Here is a 16,529-nt window from a genome sequence, read left to right on the forward strand (position 1 = left end):
CAGTTATGTCCTTCCTTTGAAATGTACGACTAACTGTGTAATAAGCCACATTAATCAGTTACTACTTCTAGAGTTCGTTTACTTCATTGGCCTTTCTTTCCAAGTCCTACTCATTTTAAACGTTACACTTCATTATTAATTCTTTACTTATTCTTATCTTAACCATCATATAAGTCCATATCTAATGCTTACGTATGTATATGCCATTTATCTTTCGTTTATTTGAAAAATCACATTCACCCATATAAGTCCTTGGGCGTATAAGCCACCCCCAGCGTGTAACTTATTCCAACGTATAAGTCAACACGTATAAGTCATTCAACGTATGAGTTAGTTCACATATAAGTACCTCCGTATAACTTATACGTCTGTATAAGTTATGCATCGTATAACTTATACGATGCATATAAGTTATACATATAAGTGACTTATTCGTTCCTTATACACTTATACGCTGAATAATCACTTATACGTTGTTCAATAACATATACGCTCTAGTACATATACGCTGAACAACACACTTATACGCTAGACATTACACTTATACACCAGACATATACGCTCGTATAACATAGACAGCGTATATGTTAAGATATGGTTATCCTTAATGAATTTTGCGGGTTTACCTCGATTCTGGCGCCGTCATCCATCGTTAACCACCATGGTTGGTCGGATTTCGACCGTTTATAACCTAGGTAGCTTTGGGGTGTCCCGATTTAAGCTAAGGTGACCCTTACGCTCGTTTTTGATTGATTACACACCCGATTAAAGCTAGATCTAAATTTAAATGGCTCATTCAACATCTCGGGGCTACAGTGTCGGGTTCTAAAACATTGGGTCAGCTGAGATAAATTATTTCTACCAAGTGTCATGCAAAACCGACTTCGTTTACCCATCCTTTTCACGAACCGAACACTACTCGTTTTACCTGAAATGAACCAACTAACACATTTACTATCAATTTAATTACTTTATCAATAATCATGGCCCGTTCTATCATCCTAGCAATTTTCATGCAAATCCGTACACGAAAAGTAAATATTTTTAACAAAAGCGTACATTTGAGGTTTATGTTTAAAATCACTCAAATAGACCAAAACCATATCAAACGAACTCGGAATTGAGTGATTCAAGCGGCCCCGGAACCGCGTCGCCCCTATCTACAAATCCATTAGCTCTCCGTCTCCGAAAACGCCGCTACAGTCGCCAGAAAAGCTGAAAAGTGGCCGGAAAATTCCATTTTTAGCTTTTATGGTTTTGCTGATAAAATCGGACTTCCCGACCTCTGATTGAAATTATGAACGGTGGAAATCTTCATTTATATGCTATGAACACTCATTTAAAATTTGAGACCGATCCGATGGTTAGATATCTGGGAATCTTCGTGTATTTGTGGGTTATTTTCTAAAACACGGGAATTTGTTATAGAATGTGTTTGAGGCTAGGATGATTATAAATGAGATGGTGGCTACAATTATAGAAAAAGGTAAGGTTTCATGTTTAAATTTTCATCTAATGAAAATTATTCCTCTCCTACTTTAGATAATTACATTTATCATCTATAATTTAATTAAACACAATTCCTTTGAATATCGATGAAACTTGGGATGTTACATTCGGGCTGACCAAGGAAAGTCAAAATTAATCAGGTTTTTATGTCATAGTTTGACTGAGTGTTCAAAACTTATTATTTATATTTTTTCCAAGACGTTTTGGAAGTTGCATCTATGCGGTGAACTTTGAACAAACTGGATTTGGATTTGAAGAGGAAATAATAACCTTTGTCATTCGATGGTTGAATCCGGTAATTCGAAATTGATTTGTGGATATTCGAGCTCATCTCATGCCTATATAGCATAAGATCCGAGATGGATAAGAAGCGAAAACTCATTTATGAATGAAATTAGGTGGGTCATACCTTCAGGTGGTGAATTGAAACAATGAGGCTTCGGTTTTTATCGGGTGATTCGTGAAGATGTGTGACACTGTTAAACAATTGATATCATAAGTCAAGGGCGTGATTGTAAGGCCAAAAATTGTGACTTGTGATATTAATGTGGCATATATTATGGCAATCAGTTGGTTTTAGTTGGCGTGAAATCCGGATCCGAGACAAGAGCTTCGATGCACGCGTTTAGCTTCAACAAGAAGAAAACTTCTATAATGTTTGTTATTTTTTTATAAATAGGGACTTCTATTATTCTTTATTTGTGTGTGTTTTTCATGGTGTAATCAACCACCCAAGGGGAGCTCACCTTGGGTGGGATCGGTTCTTCAATATTATGAATCTTTTAAACGGATTACAGATTCGTTAACTATCCATATTATATGTTTGATCGGTTGATTTCACTGCACCCGTCTCGATCGTTTACTAAGAGCAAGTTTGTTTGCTATGTTAGATCCAGTTATTAGGAGACCTACAGGGGGGCATATATGTTAAAATAGTCATGTCTATACTAAAAAATTAATGGTCAAAGATGTTTATTTTGGTAATTTCCCCTATATTAATAGGTGCTCCCCACCGTGGAATGTGGGGTAACCGTCTTGTAGGTTCTATTATTAGTAATAACCTTTAACTTTCCCATCTGTTTGCCAAAGTTAATTTTAGTCACATAGTCATTGTGGATGTACACTCGATTTGTGTTGGTTTTTATTCAATTCTGTTCACATGAAGGTTCTTTCCTCCATTTCACTCATAAGCATTCATGTAACCGAAATCGAGAGGTAAACTAGTGCCAGTCTACGAGAAATATGCTAGTGGTATTGTCCTTGTAAACAAAAGTGAACTTTCAGAGTGTTATCACTTAAATTGTCAATGCGACGTCGTTGGGATCATTTTGACTAAGCTCTAATAATGAACACAATAAATACACCAACAAAACAATAAACAACTTATCTAATTCTTTGAACGGATTAGTATCACATTAATTGATTTCATATTGAATTATGAATCCATTAGTATTATCAAAGTAGATTAACAGCGTAAATTAACAAGCTATTGAAGATTTCATATGGAAGAATAGTTTTTCATTAATCATAACCAAAAGATTACAATCTATTGCTCTCCCTCAACCTTAGCTCTCATCATTCATTGATTTTTCAATACAATAGTACTCTGATAAGGTGAAAGTGAGATGTGTAAAGTGTTAATGAAGAAGAGTCTCTCTTCTTTATTTTATACAAGTTTTAAACTACTAATGAGCATAAATGTGAAAGTGACATCTAACAAATGTTGTTACAAACTACTAATGAACTAATCTAAACAACTGTATATTCAAGAATGCTATGAAAACTACTGATCTTGTTGAAACAACTGATGTTTGATTCATCAATTGCCTGTCTTCAGTATTTTAGATCTTCAATAGTTTGATGATCAGTTGTTTTGTCTTTAGTTATTTATATCAGCAATTTGTCTTTATCAGATGCTTGAGAGCAGTAATTTAACAAAACCGTAGTGGATAACAATTGATGTTTGACCCATCTGTTACTTGATTATGGACATCAGTTCTTTGCTAGGTCCAACAATCTCCCCCCCTAAACTAATGATGTCAAAACCATTTATTATGTTGCTCCATTATCTTATTTTGACAATCTTCTATCTGAATCTTGAATGAATTTCTGAAATTCAGCACCTAGACTATCATCGTCTTACATATGCACTGGAAGGTCTATTAGCATCTTCAAGTCTTCTTCATCCAGCATGGGTAGATATTTCAGATCTACCCTTTTTGAGACACCATTCTCAAAAAGGAAACAAATGAGCAATTTTTCAGTTTCCTCAATTTGATGATCTTTGACTTTGATTGGATTTAATATTCGGTTGTTTGATCAGAAGATACTGTTAGAGGAGTTGATGAGGGCAAGTTCTGCATATAAAAGTCTAACCCAAGTTTGGCTTCTCTGTGAATATCATTGATTGCTTGTAACTCCTCATCATTTGTCAGTCTCCTCCTTTTGGCTTGCAAAGCCAATTTTCTTGCTTTAATCCCATCAACAGTACTTGAAGTGACCAAGGGAGCATTTTGGGTCTTCCTTTGCCACTTGGGGATTTTGATTGTTAATAAAGCTTTTGGTTCATGGTACTTGGATTTTTCTTCCTTGCCTACACAAAATCCTTGTAAGCAACCCTTTGCTTATTAGTTCCCCATTTAGCATTTTCTCTTATGGAATGGAACTTAGCTTCAGCTAGTTCCACTTCCGTCTTAAGGATTTCTCTTTATTTCTCCTCATTCAACCTTTTTATTACAACTTCCCAATTAGGTTCAGGATGATCCTGATTTGGGCCTTTCTCAAGAAGCTTTTATATCCTCCCACATTCAGCCTGTAGCTCTTTATTTGTCCATCCTTTGTACTTTTAGGGAGATACTTTGTACTTAGCATAATCCTGAAGCCAAATAATTGTTGACTTCTTTGTTCCTAAAGTTAAGTATTGATAATTTATTTTCCATGCGATATACAAAGTAACCATAATGCAACATGTATACTTTAGGCGATGGATATATGTGTTCGTATAATTATGCACAAGAATAATCAGGGGAATATTTTTGTTTGGGGGGGGGGGGGGGTTGAGGGGAGTGTCTGAGATACCCCTCAACTTTCACGGCATGTTCAAAATCAGTAAAAAAAGTTTCTGTTTAAGTATTTGGATATCCGTAATCAAATATTAGGATAGCCCAAGGTACAAAGTTGTTTTAGGATATCCCTGTTTTTTCTCTTATAAATCCACTATTGATAATAAAGTCGTAAATGAACCAAACTAAACGGAGCCTTGTTCATGATGTCCATTCACTTAGCATTATATTTGTTCACGAACGGATCATGAACGCTAACCAAACTATTAATCTTGTTCATGTTCGTTCGCTAGGAATTGAACTTGTTCACGAACGGAAACAAACATATACTATTTAAGAACAAAAAAGAATCATTTTTAATATAAAACATTTGGCATAATCATCTTAACTAACTATAAAGTTAAGCATTTAAGATAATAATAATAATAATCACAAAAATAATCATCCGGAATCGACGGTTTTATATATTCTGATAATGTTAAAAAAACGTGAGTATTTGTTATTAGTTAAATCTACATTGTATAAAACAAACCATTCATGAAACAAACTAAACATAAACAATAAAATTATAAAATTTAAATATTAAGTTGGTTATTACAAATAAAATATTATTAAAACAATATTTAACTAATGAATATAAACATACAAACAAACAAACGTAAATGAACATGTTACCGAACGTTCATGAACACAAATGTACAAACATAACGTTTGTTCATGTTCGTTCATTTATCTTAACGAACAAAACTTCTTGTTCGTGTTCGTTAATTTATTAAATGAACGAACGTAAACGTACATCCCACCGAAAAATTTACGAACTGATCATTAAATATACGGTTCATTTACTGCCCAAAAAATAATGCAATGTTAGTAACATTTGTCTCTTGTACGCATCATCACACTACGTGAAAAACGACTTTTAGCCACACATGTGGTGTGGGCGATTTGCCACACTTCAGCTTAAATGTGTGGCTAAAAGGTCTTTGACCGCGTTTGAAAACCTTCCAGACTAGTTTTGGCCACACAAGTTTTTCTTCATGTGACCATTCTATACCGACTCAGGTACTTTTCGCCACACTTTGAAAAAAAACTGTGACATAAGCTAGCCACATTATAAAAATGTGTGGTGAAATGTGACCTACAGTCATAGTTTGTTTGATCTTTGATACATGTGACCAAAAACACATGTATTAGCCACACTCTAAGGGAAAACTGTAACATTTAACTAGCCATATGTTTTAATAGTGTGGCCAAATGTGACGAACGACTATTGTATTAATAAGAGATGTGTCTATAAGGTAAAATATATAGCCACTTATATTACATTGTAAGACCTAATGTCACATTTGTTAGCCACATTTTTAATAATGTGGCGAAATATGACGAACAACCATAGTATTTATTAGTAATGTGGCTAAAACCTTAAAACATATGGCCACTTATACGAGGTTGTGTGACCAAAGAATAGTTTAGTTTTATTTTACCTAAGTTTTTATTGACACGGATACACTTATTATGTATGACTATAAGTGATAAATGGTTATAGTTAAATATTTTTAACTTCGCCCAAACGTAATTAATGGCCACACGGTGAATTGCCAAGTGGCCAGGTAATCATTGTCTTTCCAGTTCCTTATGCCACTAATTTCAAGTTGTCAGAGAGATGTACCGGTTTCCGATGGTTTTTAAATACCGCTCACGGTTTCCGATTTCCCCCATCGCCTCCAATATAGCAAATCACAATCCACAATCCCACCTTCTTTCGATTTCCAAAAATGGTGCCTGCAAGTTGGATTGTACGAGAAAAAGGTGAGGCTGCACCCATCTACTACGACGCCACCTTCTTCACCACCGTTTTCCACTTTGATTCCGGTGTCCAAAAGAATCAAAGGGTCAGGTATGTGGACTATGTCAACCCTCTAACCTTCAGGAACCAACACTTAACCAAATGGTTAGGTTTCTTGGGTACACCACTACTGACTATTTCAGCATTGTGATGGAAGCCCGGGGCATCGAGGTTGCATGTATTGGGTTGAACTCCATAAAGGACTTCAAGGCTGTGTCCGCTTATGGGACATTCCATACTGAGGTGAACCTTCACCTACAAAGGCTTAAGTACTCCACCTACACCTCGGACGGCATGTGGGAGAGGATCATTCCTCTCTTACTTTAGAAGAGAATCAGATGATTGATTCAGATGTGGAATCTGATGGTAAGACTTAGCTAGTAATTTGTAATTAGTTTTTTTATAATGTAATGTAAATTAATTATTAACTATAAATATAATTAATATATTTTGGTTATTCTATTAACTGTGTTGATGATGTTGTATTTTATATTTGTTGCTTATTTGGTTTCAGAATTACACTTGATGTTTGAATGTGTGTATTTAGCTATTTAATGCATGTTTGAACTTAAGCAAATGAAATAGAGTCGACCTGCACTTCTATTTGAAGACATCAATTGACCAAAATAGCCAAAAGATTAAATGAATTCAACAAACCGGCCTGTATAAGTAGTAATAGTATTAAAAACAACCAATATTTCTTTACTTTTAATTAATAAGTACAAAGTAAAGAGTGGTGATATCACGTATCAAAACTAAATTTAAACATTATTGACATCTAACTAGGTGAACAAACTACTGTATCAATGTTCACAACTGCTGGGTTTGAAAATAAAATGTTGGTCGACAACCCCGACATCTGTGTCCATCGCCATAATATGTCTTCTGGAACCCTCAGTTATTGTAACCAGCAGTTCTTTGCAGGTGCTCTCTAATGATCAACGACCTCACCAGCAATTCTGTAATAATAGGCAGAACTGTTGGTTTTAAATCAGCAGTTCTATGCATGGTTCAATCTATATTATGAATAGTTGTAGGCTTTTCCCCGGGCCTCCAGTAATCATCCGGGGACTCATTACGGAGCAGTTGATTTGGCTGTACACTTGGCAATCTATTACCCTCATGAGGGAAAGTTACCGTACTAAATTCCTCATCGACCTCGTCATACGAATGTCTATTATTCTTGGGTGGAGTCATAAGAACAACATGCTTTTTTCTATCCAGCTGATCATGAACATAAAACACCTGGCGTGCTTGCGAGGCCAATATGAACGGATCATTCCTGTGGCCAAATTTGTTTATGTCGACCGACGTGTAACCAAGAATTTCATGTTTGACATGTTTACGGTCAACCCCCCATCGGCACATGTAGACCGAAATTCTTTTATTATGATAATCTAGGACCCATATCTCTTGAAAAACCCCAATATAAAAGTTTTGTTCATAGGTCACCATGTCATTTTTTATGTGCATGTCATCCGCCTCTACACCAACCACGCTGTTCTGGTACACTCTACCATCATGAGATTTTGTACGAAATGCAAAACCATTGATGTCGTATGAGTCGTATTTGTATACGTTGCGGTGTACTCCATGTGCAATCCACTTTACAGTTATCGATATAGAACCTAGGGAGACCGCTAGCTCTCTTTCAACCTGAATTTCATTACAAGGATTAGATTCACCAACATTGCAGAAACTATAAAATATTTTTAAAAATTATAGAACTTTAAGGTATGCTCCTTCTCCAGCAATGCTTTTCGTTTATGAGGCATTTGGTTTTTCAATGAAGTCTTGTGTTATCTGCAAGTAGGAGTATAATATATTGTGAATTAATATATATATATATATATATAATTTAGAGTATATATGTTAGTAATACTTACTCGATATAAGGCGCTATTTCGGGCGTATTCTGCAGCACATAGAAATGTGATCTCTTGAAGGGATCAGGAGAAACTTCAACTAATTTATCTCCTGTGACAGGAATTGTCTCCCCATTATCATCATGCTTATCATGTGGAATACCAACAGTACTCTTGATGCTTTTTTGGTAATCGCTGAGAAACTCGATTGTTTCTTCTGCAATGTTCTCCTCAGCAATGCACCCTTCTGGATAAGTTTTGTTTCGTACATGCCCTTTGATAACCTTCATAAACCTTTCAAAGGTATACATCCAATGAAAGCATGGCGGCCCACATAATTTTATCCCTCTAACAAGGTGCACGGTTAAGTGAACCATGACGTCAAAAAATGATGGAGGAAAGTACTTCTCCAGCAGGCACAGTGTAACTATTTGCTCTTCCTGCATCTTATCAAGCTCTTATACAATGATTTCTTTACCACAAATTGACTTGAAAAAAAAACAAAGCTTGATTATAGCATTTCTCATTGGTTCTGGATTGATGGGCCGTATTGCAAGGGGCAGAAACTGTTGCATAAACATGTGATAATCATGTGATTGGAGCCTTCAGTTTATACAATGTTTCAAGAAACATGTATTTTTCTTGTGCTGATAATGTGAAACATGCTGCAGGTAAATTTGTATTGTTGCCTTTTGCTTTCGGTTGCAACTCCTTTTTAATCCCTAAAAACTCCAAATCCTTTCTAGCTGCCAATCTGTCAATTAGCCTACCGGGAATGTTCAGCAACGTCCCGACAATACTCTCTACCACATTCTTTTCAACATGCATCAAATCAATACAATGTTGGATAGGTAAATGCTTCCAATAGCTGAGCCGTTGGTACCATATGTTGAACTTCTTCCAATATGGATGCGGTGTTGTGTTATCCCTTTTTCTCTTACTCCCACTTAAAGATTCTGATCCCTTTCCCCATTCATTCTTAATGTTTTAGACCTTGTCGTTTATCTCTTCCCATGTCATAGACTCTTTAGCGGTTCTCATCTGTTCTTTTCCGTTGAACGTCTTTTTTTGTTTTATGAAAGGGTGGTCATGTGATAGATACCTTATGTGGGCAGCATAACTCTGCTTCTTTGTGTGATAAAGTCGAACACACTGAGTGTCGCCCCGACACACTACACAACCTTTGAATCCACTTTAAGGGCAACCACATAGTGTACCAAGAGCATGGTAATCATTAATCGTCCATAGCACAACTACACGTAGTGTGAACATTTCTTGTTTATATGCATCATATGTTGGCTTCCCGACCTCAAATAAAGATGCCAGATCGTCAATTAAAGGTTGTAAAAACACATCAATATTGTTTCCGGGCACTCCAGATATTAATAAGGAAAGCATGATGAACTTTCTTTTCATACACATCCAAGGTGGAAAGTTGTAAATGAATGCTAAAACAGGTCACACACTGTGGTTTCTGTTGCCTCTATGTACGTCGACCCCATCAGTGCAAATCCCTAGACCAAGATTTCTTGGATCTCTTCCGATGGTATCAGAGTACCTGTCATCTATGGCTTTCCATGTTGGTGAATCTAATGGGTGGCGTAAAACACCGGGTTTATTATTACTCAAGGCGTGCCATGCTAAATTCTCTGTTGTGTTCTTTGATTGAAAGAGGCGCTTGAATCGTGGAATAATCGGAAAGTACCACAGTACCTTAGCGGGTGTGTTTATGTAAGTTTTGTTAGTCTTCTCATCCACCTTCCACCTTGACTTGTTACAAACTGGACATGCTTCCAAATCCTTGTAATCCTTATAGTAAATAATGCAGTCATAGATACACACATGTATCTTTTCGTATCCTAAGCACATTGCCTTCATCATCCTTTTGCCCTCATACATATTATTTACCATTTCGTTATTTGGAGGTAGCATCTTTTTCAACAATTTCAGAAGTTCATCAAAGAACTTATGAGATACCCCGTGCTTGCTCTTCAAGTTGAGTAGTTGTACTAATGCAGACAACTTGGTGAAGTCAGGACATCCTTTATACAGGGGCTTCTCAGCGTCAACAAGTAGTTGTAGAAACTATTGATGCTTCATGTTGCCTTTGAAATTGTGTTTTGTAGCATTTACCATTTCTACAGTTACACAGGCATATGTTGGAATGCTGGTGTCAACAAACCCAGTATTATTAGCAGTCACATTAGTTGGATTGTTGGTGTCAACAAACCCAGTATTATTATCATTAGTTGGAATGTTGGTGCGGGAAAACCCAGTATTATTAACATTAGTTGGAATGTTGGTGTTGGCTTCTCCATGTTTTATCCAAGTAGTATAATTCTTATCAATTCCAAACCTGTACAAGTCATGTTCTACATCGTCTACACTAAGAGATACGTGGTTCACGCACCGAACACATGGACATGAAATAGAAATTGGTGGCGATGTTTCCTTGCAATTATGAACTGCATAATCTAGAAATGCCTTAACACCATATTTATATGCTTTACTGCACATGTCGCCTACTGACATCCAAGACTTATCCATCTTCCAAGAATTTTTTTATTAACTGCACCTAAGATTAATGAAGCTTTTTGGTAGGATTGAGTAGCCGACAGCAGATTTATTAGGGTTTGGTGAGATTGTGAGATTTTATTTGTTCAAATTTCAATTAATTGATGAGAGTTCAGTTAAAAATATTAGAAGAGGTTCTATTATGTTCTTAAGGTGTAACTCAAATGGTTGAGGCGGTTGTGATTAAACATAGATTGAAATTGTCGCAGGTTCGAAACTCAGGAACATATTTTTATTAAATTTTTATATTAACCTTTTTGCAGCTACATCAAAGCCCTAAAATTATATTAACCTTTTTGCAGCTACATCAAAGCCCTAAAATTAAGTAACAAAACTGATGGAAATACAGTTAGTTAACTTTTCTCTAATTACAAAATTAAAAGCCCCAAAAACAACAAGCACCAAAAAAATACAGTTTCTTAGCTTTTACACATATTACAAAACTAATTAAAAGCCCTAAAATCAACAAAAAGCAAATAAAATACAATTTCTTCACTTTTTCTCTAATTCAATCCGTGATGTTGGGTCAAGAAACTGACCTAAGGGGGAGATTGTTGAGTTAAAGATTTGACCAAAATGAAGTACATGGAAGATTGGAATCTTCTTAACCTCCTCAGAATTTGCTAAGTATGGATCCGGGTACACCTTAGACTTCCGAGCAAGCTTTTACTTAGCCGGGTACGATATTTTGTCTATCGGGCAAGGTTTACATCAAGAAGTCTTCTTTAGTGGATATCCGAGCAAGGTTTGCAAATTAGTGCATTGCCGGGCAAGGTTCACTAGTTTATGTAAATCCAAGCAAGGTTCACTTTATCAAGCAAGTCTGTTCTTCATAGTCAAGTAAGGTTCTCTTCCGAGTAAGCTTTTGGCTAACCAAGTCCATGAGGCCAAGTGATTGGAAGACCGGGCAATGTATTCTTTAATAATTATGGTCCGAGCAAGCTTGATGTATAAATGGAATATCTCTAAGTAACATCGGGCAAGGTTCAACTCAAGCAAAGAACAGTACTGCCGAGTACACTTTGCTAATAAGTTATTGTGTAGCAAGGAGTTGAATGGACCATCGAAGAACAAGGTTGCTCGTAAGGGTTTGTCGGGCAAAGTCAAGAAGACTGAAGTCTACCCAGAGAGTATTTTACTTAGTAAAATACTCTTCAAGTAAAGTCTACCCGGAAACTGATCCCGAGCACACTTCTATGTTACCAAGTCTAAGGCAGGCAGAGCACATAGTCTACTCGGAGAAGTTTACTTATCCAGAGCCTACCCGGAAGACTTGTTTTACACTTAGAATATTTTATGATTATGTAATTTGAATATGTATGTATGTTTGGGGTTTCTAGAAGGAATGACAGCTGTCCTAGGTAGGCAGGCCTATAAATAGAATGTTTTAGGGCACGTCGCCAGGGACACAGAGACAACAAACGGAAGAAGAGAGGCCTAAGGACAGACACATTTATTAAGATAGAATATCGTGTGTGACGGTCGTCTTTGTACGGACAAACCCTCCTTCAAAAACCCTAAATCGATTATCCTATTTGTATGATGAATGTTATATAAATGTAAATCTTTTGAGTGAATCTTGTTTGTGTTGCTTATCATTTAATACTTATTAAGCAACCGTATGTTTGTTATTGATTCCGCCTTTAACAAACGGATATCTTTCTAAATATAGCAACCCGTCATTAACTCCCTTGTCAACACATCAATCTGTGTGAGTTATGACATGATTAAGTAAGATCCAGCTGAAATCGAGGGACCCGACAAGTGGTATCAGAGCTGATTACTGCTATTTTAGAAAGATTGTTGCTGATTGAAAATTTGAAGAAGAATGACGTAAGCAGACCACTGTTCCATTGATTTGTGACGTCAGCAGCTCTGTTCTTCATTTTTCTTCCAGATCTACAATCATTTGGTGTTTTCTCTTCCTTGTTTTATTTAAATGTTTAATCTTTATATTTATATCTTGTTCTTATCAAATCAGACACCTCAGATCTGAACAATCGAGTCTCAGATCTAAATATTTTTTAAACTCTGTTTTTATTAAGAAATTACTTTTATTTTCACAAAAATGTCTGGTTACGAGGAACAAGAGGTGTCTACTAACAAGATTCCTAGATTGTATGGACAGGAAAATTTCACAAAATGGAATGTTTTGTTTGAAGCAGCTGTTTGCTACAATGATGTTGATATATGGAACTCCATCAAGAATGGTCCACAAGGAGAAGTTGCAGAAAGTGCAAATGCTGCTGCAACTGCTGCTGTAAGAGAAAGAATGAGAAAGGTTGATGACAAGGCTTTAGCTATGTTGAAGCTAGGTCTGTCTTGGGAAATACTCACCAAGGTTGCACATCATCCCAATGCCAAGGCAATGTATGATGCAATACTTGAAATGTTTGAGGGAAATGTTAAACTCAAGAACATCAAGAAGCAGAGATTGAAGCAGCAGTTAGAAAGATTCAAGTATAAAGAAGGAGAAAGGTTGAAATCAATTCTAGAGAGGTTTCTGGGAATTGTGAATGAGCTCAGAACCATAGACTATGTCATGACTGATTTTGATCTCAACACCAAGCTGCTGAACTCTATGCCAAAGGAACGGTATACTGCCTGCAAGTTCATTCTTACAAAGCAAAACTTCAATGAGCTAAAAGTAGATGATGTAGTGTGTTTTCTTCAAGCTGCAGAAATAGAGATGATAGAAAATGAAATGATTAAGGAGGAAAGACCCTGCTTCAATGTTTCAAATGCATTGATTGTACCTATGGGTAATTTGACTACCAAGAATCAACAGCAGATTCCTATCATTGAAGAACCAGTTGAACTCAATTATGATACTCCAAAATCATTTGTTGGTGTTAGCACAAGTAATCAAGGAAATCAGCAAAGATTCAATGTGCAGCTGATTGACGACACTGATTCTGCCTCTATGGCAAGTGGGAATGTTCCTCACACTGGTGGTGGACATGGTCAAAGCAGTGATACACAGGCTTTGCTTTCAATGTTCACTGAGTCATATAATGCATTTGTTGCAAAGAATTTAATCCACACAAGTGTAGTGCAAGATGATCTTGAGCAGATAGATGCTATGATTTGGAAGACATGGATTTGAAGTGGCAAGATGCCATGCTAGCATTGAGAAGTAATAGGTTGTATAATAGAACTGGTAGATCTCTGGTTTCTGGTCCTAATGAAAGGATTGGATTTGACAAGTCAAAGGCAATCTGCTACATTGCCAACAGCTAGGAAATTTTGCAAGAGAATGCAACCTGCCAAGGAACTATCAGATGAATCAATTCCATAATCAACAACCAAGAGGTCAGCAGCAATACCAGCAAAATCAGCAAAGAAATAACAACCAAAATTTCAACAACAACTTCAATCCCAACAACAACTTCAATCCCAACAACAACTACAATCCCAACTTCAACAACTTTCAGCCTCAAATGAATAATCTTAATCAAACTATGCAACAGAATCAAGGTTTTCAAATGAACAACAATCAAAACCTTCAAGCAGTTCAAAATGTTCCAAACAACACTGTTCCAGTCAACCAAAATCAACCAAGAAATCAAGAAAATGTGGCAGTGACTACACAACATGAAGGTAACTTTGATTGGAGCAATCATGAAGAAGACATTGCAGATGATATCAAGAGGGAAAATGTAGCATTCATGGCCATAATAGAGAAAGAAAATGGATCAACTTCTCAGGAACAGTCCACTCCTCTGAATGACATATGGTACATGGATAGTGGATGTTCTAGGCACATGACATGTGACAAGAGATCTCTTGTCAATTATGAAGAAAAGTATGAAGGTCCAGTAGCTTTTGGGAGTGATGAGAATGGTGGAAAGATTGTTGGAAAAGGAATCTTAACAAATGGGAAAGTCTCATTTGATAATGTATTTCATGTTGAAGGTCTTCAGTACAATCTGCTGAGTATATCACAAATGTGTGATAAGGGATACAAAGTCAGTTTTGATGATTCACATTGTTTCATTCTAAACCCTGAGTTTGTGATTCCACCTGAAATGATTATGATGATGGCACCAAGAAATGGTAACTTGTATGAATTGAATATGAAAGAAGCGATTTCAAGAGGAGGTGCATGTTTTGTTTCCAAAGCCACTGAAAATGAGTCAAAATTGTGGCATAGGAAACTGTGTCATGTGAACTTGAAGAACATGAACAGACTTGTTAAAGGTGAGCATGTCATAGGATTACCCACAAGAGAATTCAAATTGGAAGATCACTGTAGTTCATGCCAAAAAGGAAAACAACACAAATATACTCATAAGCCAAAGCTCATCAACTCAATTGATCAAGTACTTGAATTACTTCACATGGATCTTTTTGGTCCTGTAAGTGTACCAAGTTTAGGGAAGAAAAGATATTGTCTTGTGATCATTGATGACTATTCAAGATACACTTGGGTTTATTTCCTAAGTACCAAGGATGAGACTGCAGAGTTGATTAAAGGTTGTGTAACAATGATTGAGAACAAGTTGAATAAGAAAGTCAAGATGATGAGAAGTGACAATGGCACGAGTTCAAGAATGGAGTTATGCAAGAATTCTGTGCAGAAAAGGGTATACTACAACAATTCTCAGCTCCTAGAACTCCAGAACAAAATGGTGTAGCAGAAAGAAGAAATAGAACCTTGATTGAAGCTGCAAGAACCATGTTAGCTGATGCAAATTTGCCTGTCACTTTTTGGGCTGAAGCCATAAATACAGCCTGCTATGTACAGAACAGGGTACTTGTCAACAAAAGGCATAACAAAACTCCATATGAAATATTTCACAACAAAAAGCCTTACATTAAGTTTTTCAAGCCTTTTGGATGCAAATGTTTTCTACTGAACACAAGAGACTATTTGAACAAGTTTCAAACAAAGTCCCTAGATTGTTTCTTTGTTGGATATTCTACACACTCAAAGGCTTACAGAATTTATGTGAAAGCCACTTGAGTGTTATAGAATCATCTGATATTATCTTTAATGAGAATCAATTCAATACAGTTGATGGTGCATCATGGCTGTTTGATCATGAAAAGTTAATAAGGTCTTTCAAGATTTATCCTGAAGACTTTGATGAATCTTTCTACAAGACCAGTGAAATTGAAGAGAAAAAGAAGAAATCATTGGACTTGGAAGAATTATGGAAAAAGGTTGCTAGAAAAGAAAAGGAGTATACTTTTGTGAAGAATTCCTCATGTGATATTGGTGAACCTAATCAAGGAAACAATCATAATGTTGAACATGATCATACTGAGAACAATCAAGACAATCAAGATGCACAAAATGATCAAGTTTAGAATGAGGGTGACACAAGCAACCAAGCAATTGGAGAAGAAGCTGCATCTACAACAAGATTTCAAGATCTATTTCAAAGATTGAACTTAGAAAACAATGGTGCATCTACTTCAGGACAACATAATGATGAAGCACCAGAATTTCATGATGTAGAAGCTGATTTGATCATTGAAGAACCAGAGCTCAATGAAACAAATCTTGACACAAATTTGTCTACAAATATGATTATACAAACTCCTTATGTGGAAAAGAATCATCCTTCTGAAAACATCATTGGTGATTTGTATGAAAGAGTTACAAGAAGTCATTCTGAAATTGCAAACATTTGTCTTTACTCCTGCTTTCTATCCCAAATAGAAGCA

This window comes from Bidens hawaiensis, unplaced genomic scaffold, assembly GCF_021521415.1.
Source record: "Bidens hawaiensis isolate Kalapana, Puna unplaced genomic scaffold, B.hawaiensis_p1.1 tig00006961_1, whole genome shotgun sequence".
Classification (NCBI taxonomy): domain Eukaryota; kingdom Viridiplantae; phylum Streptophyta; class Magnoliopsida; order Asterales; family Asteraceae; genus Bidens; species Bidens hawaiensis.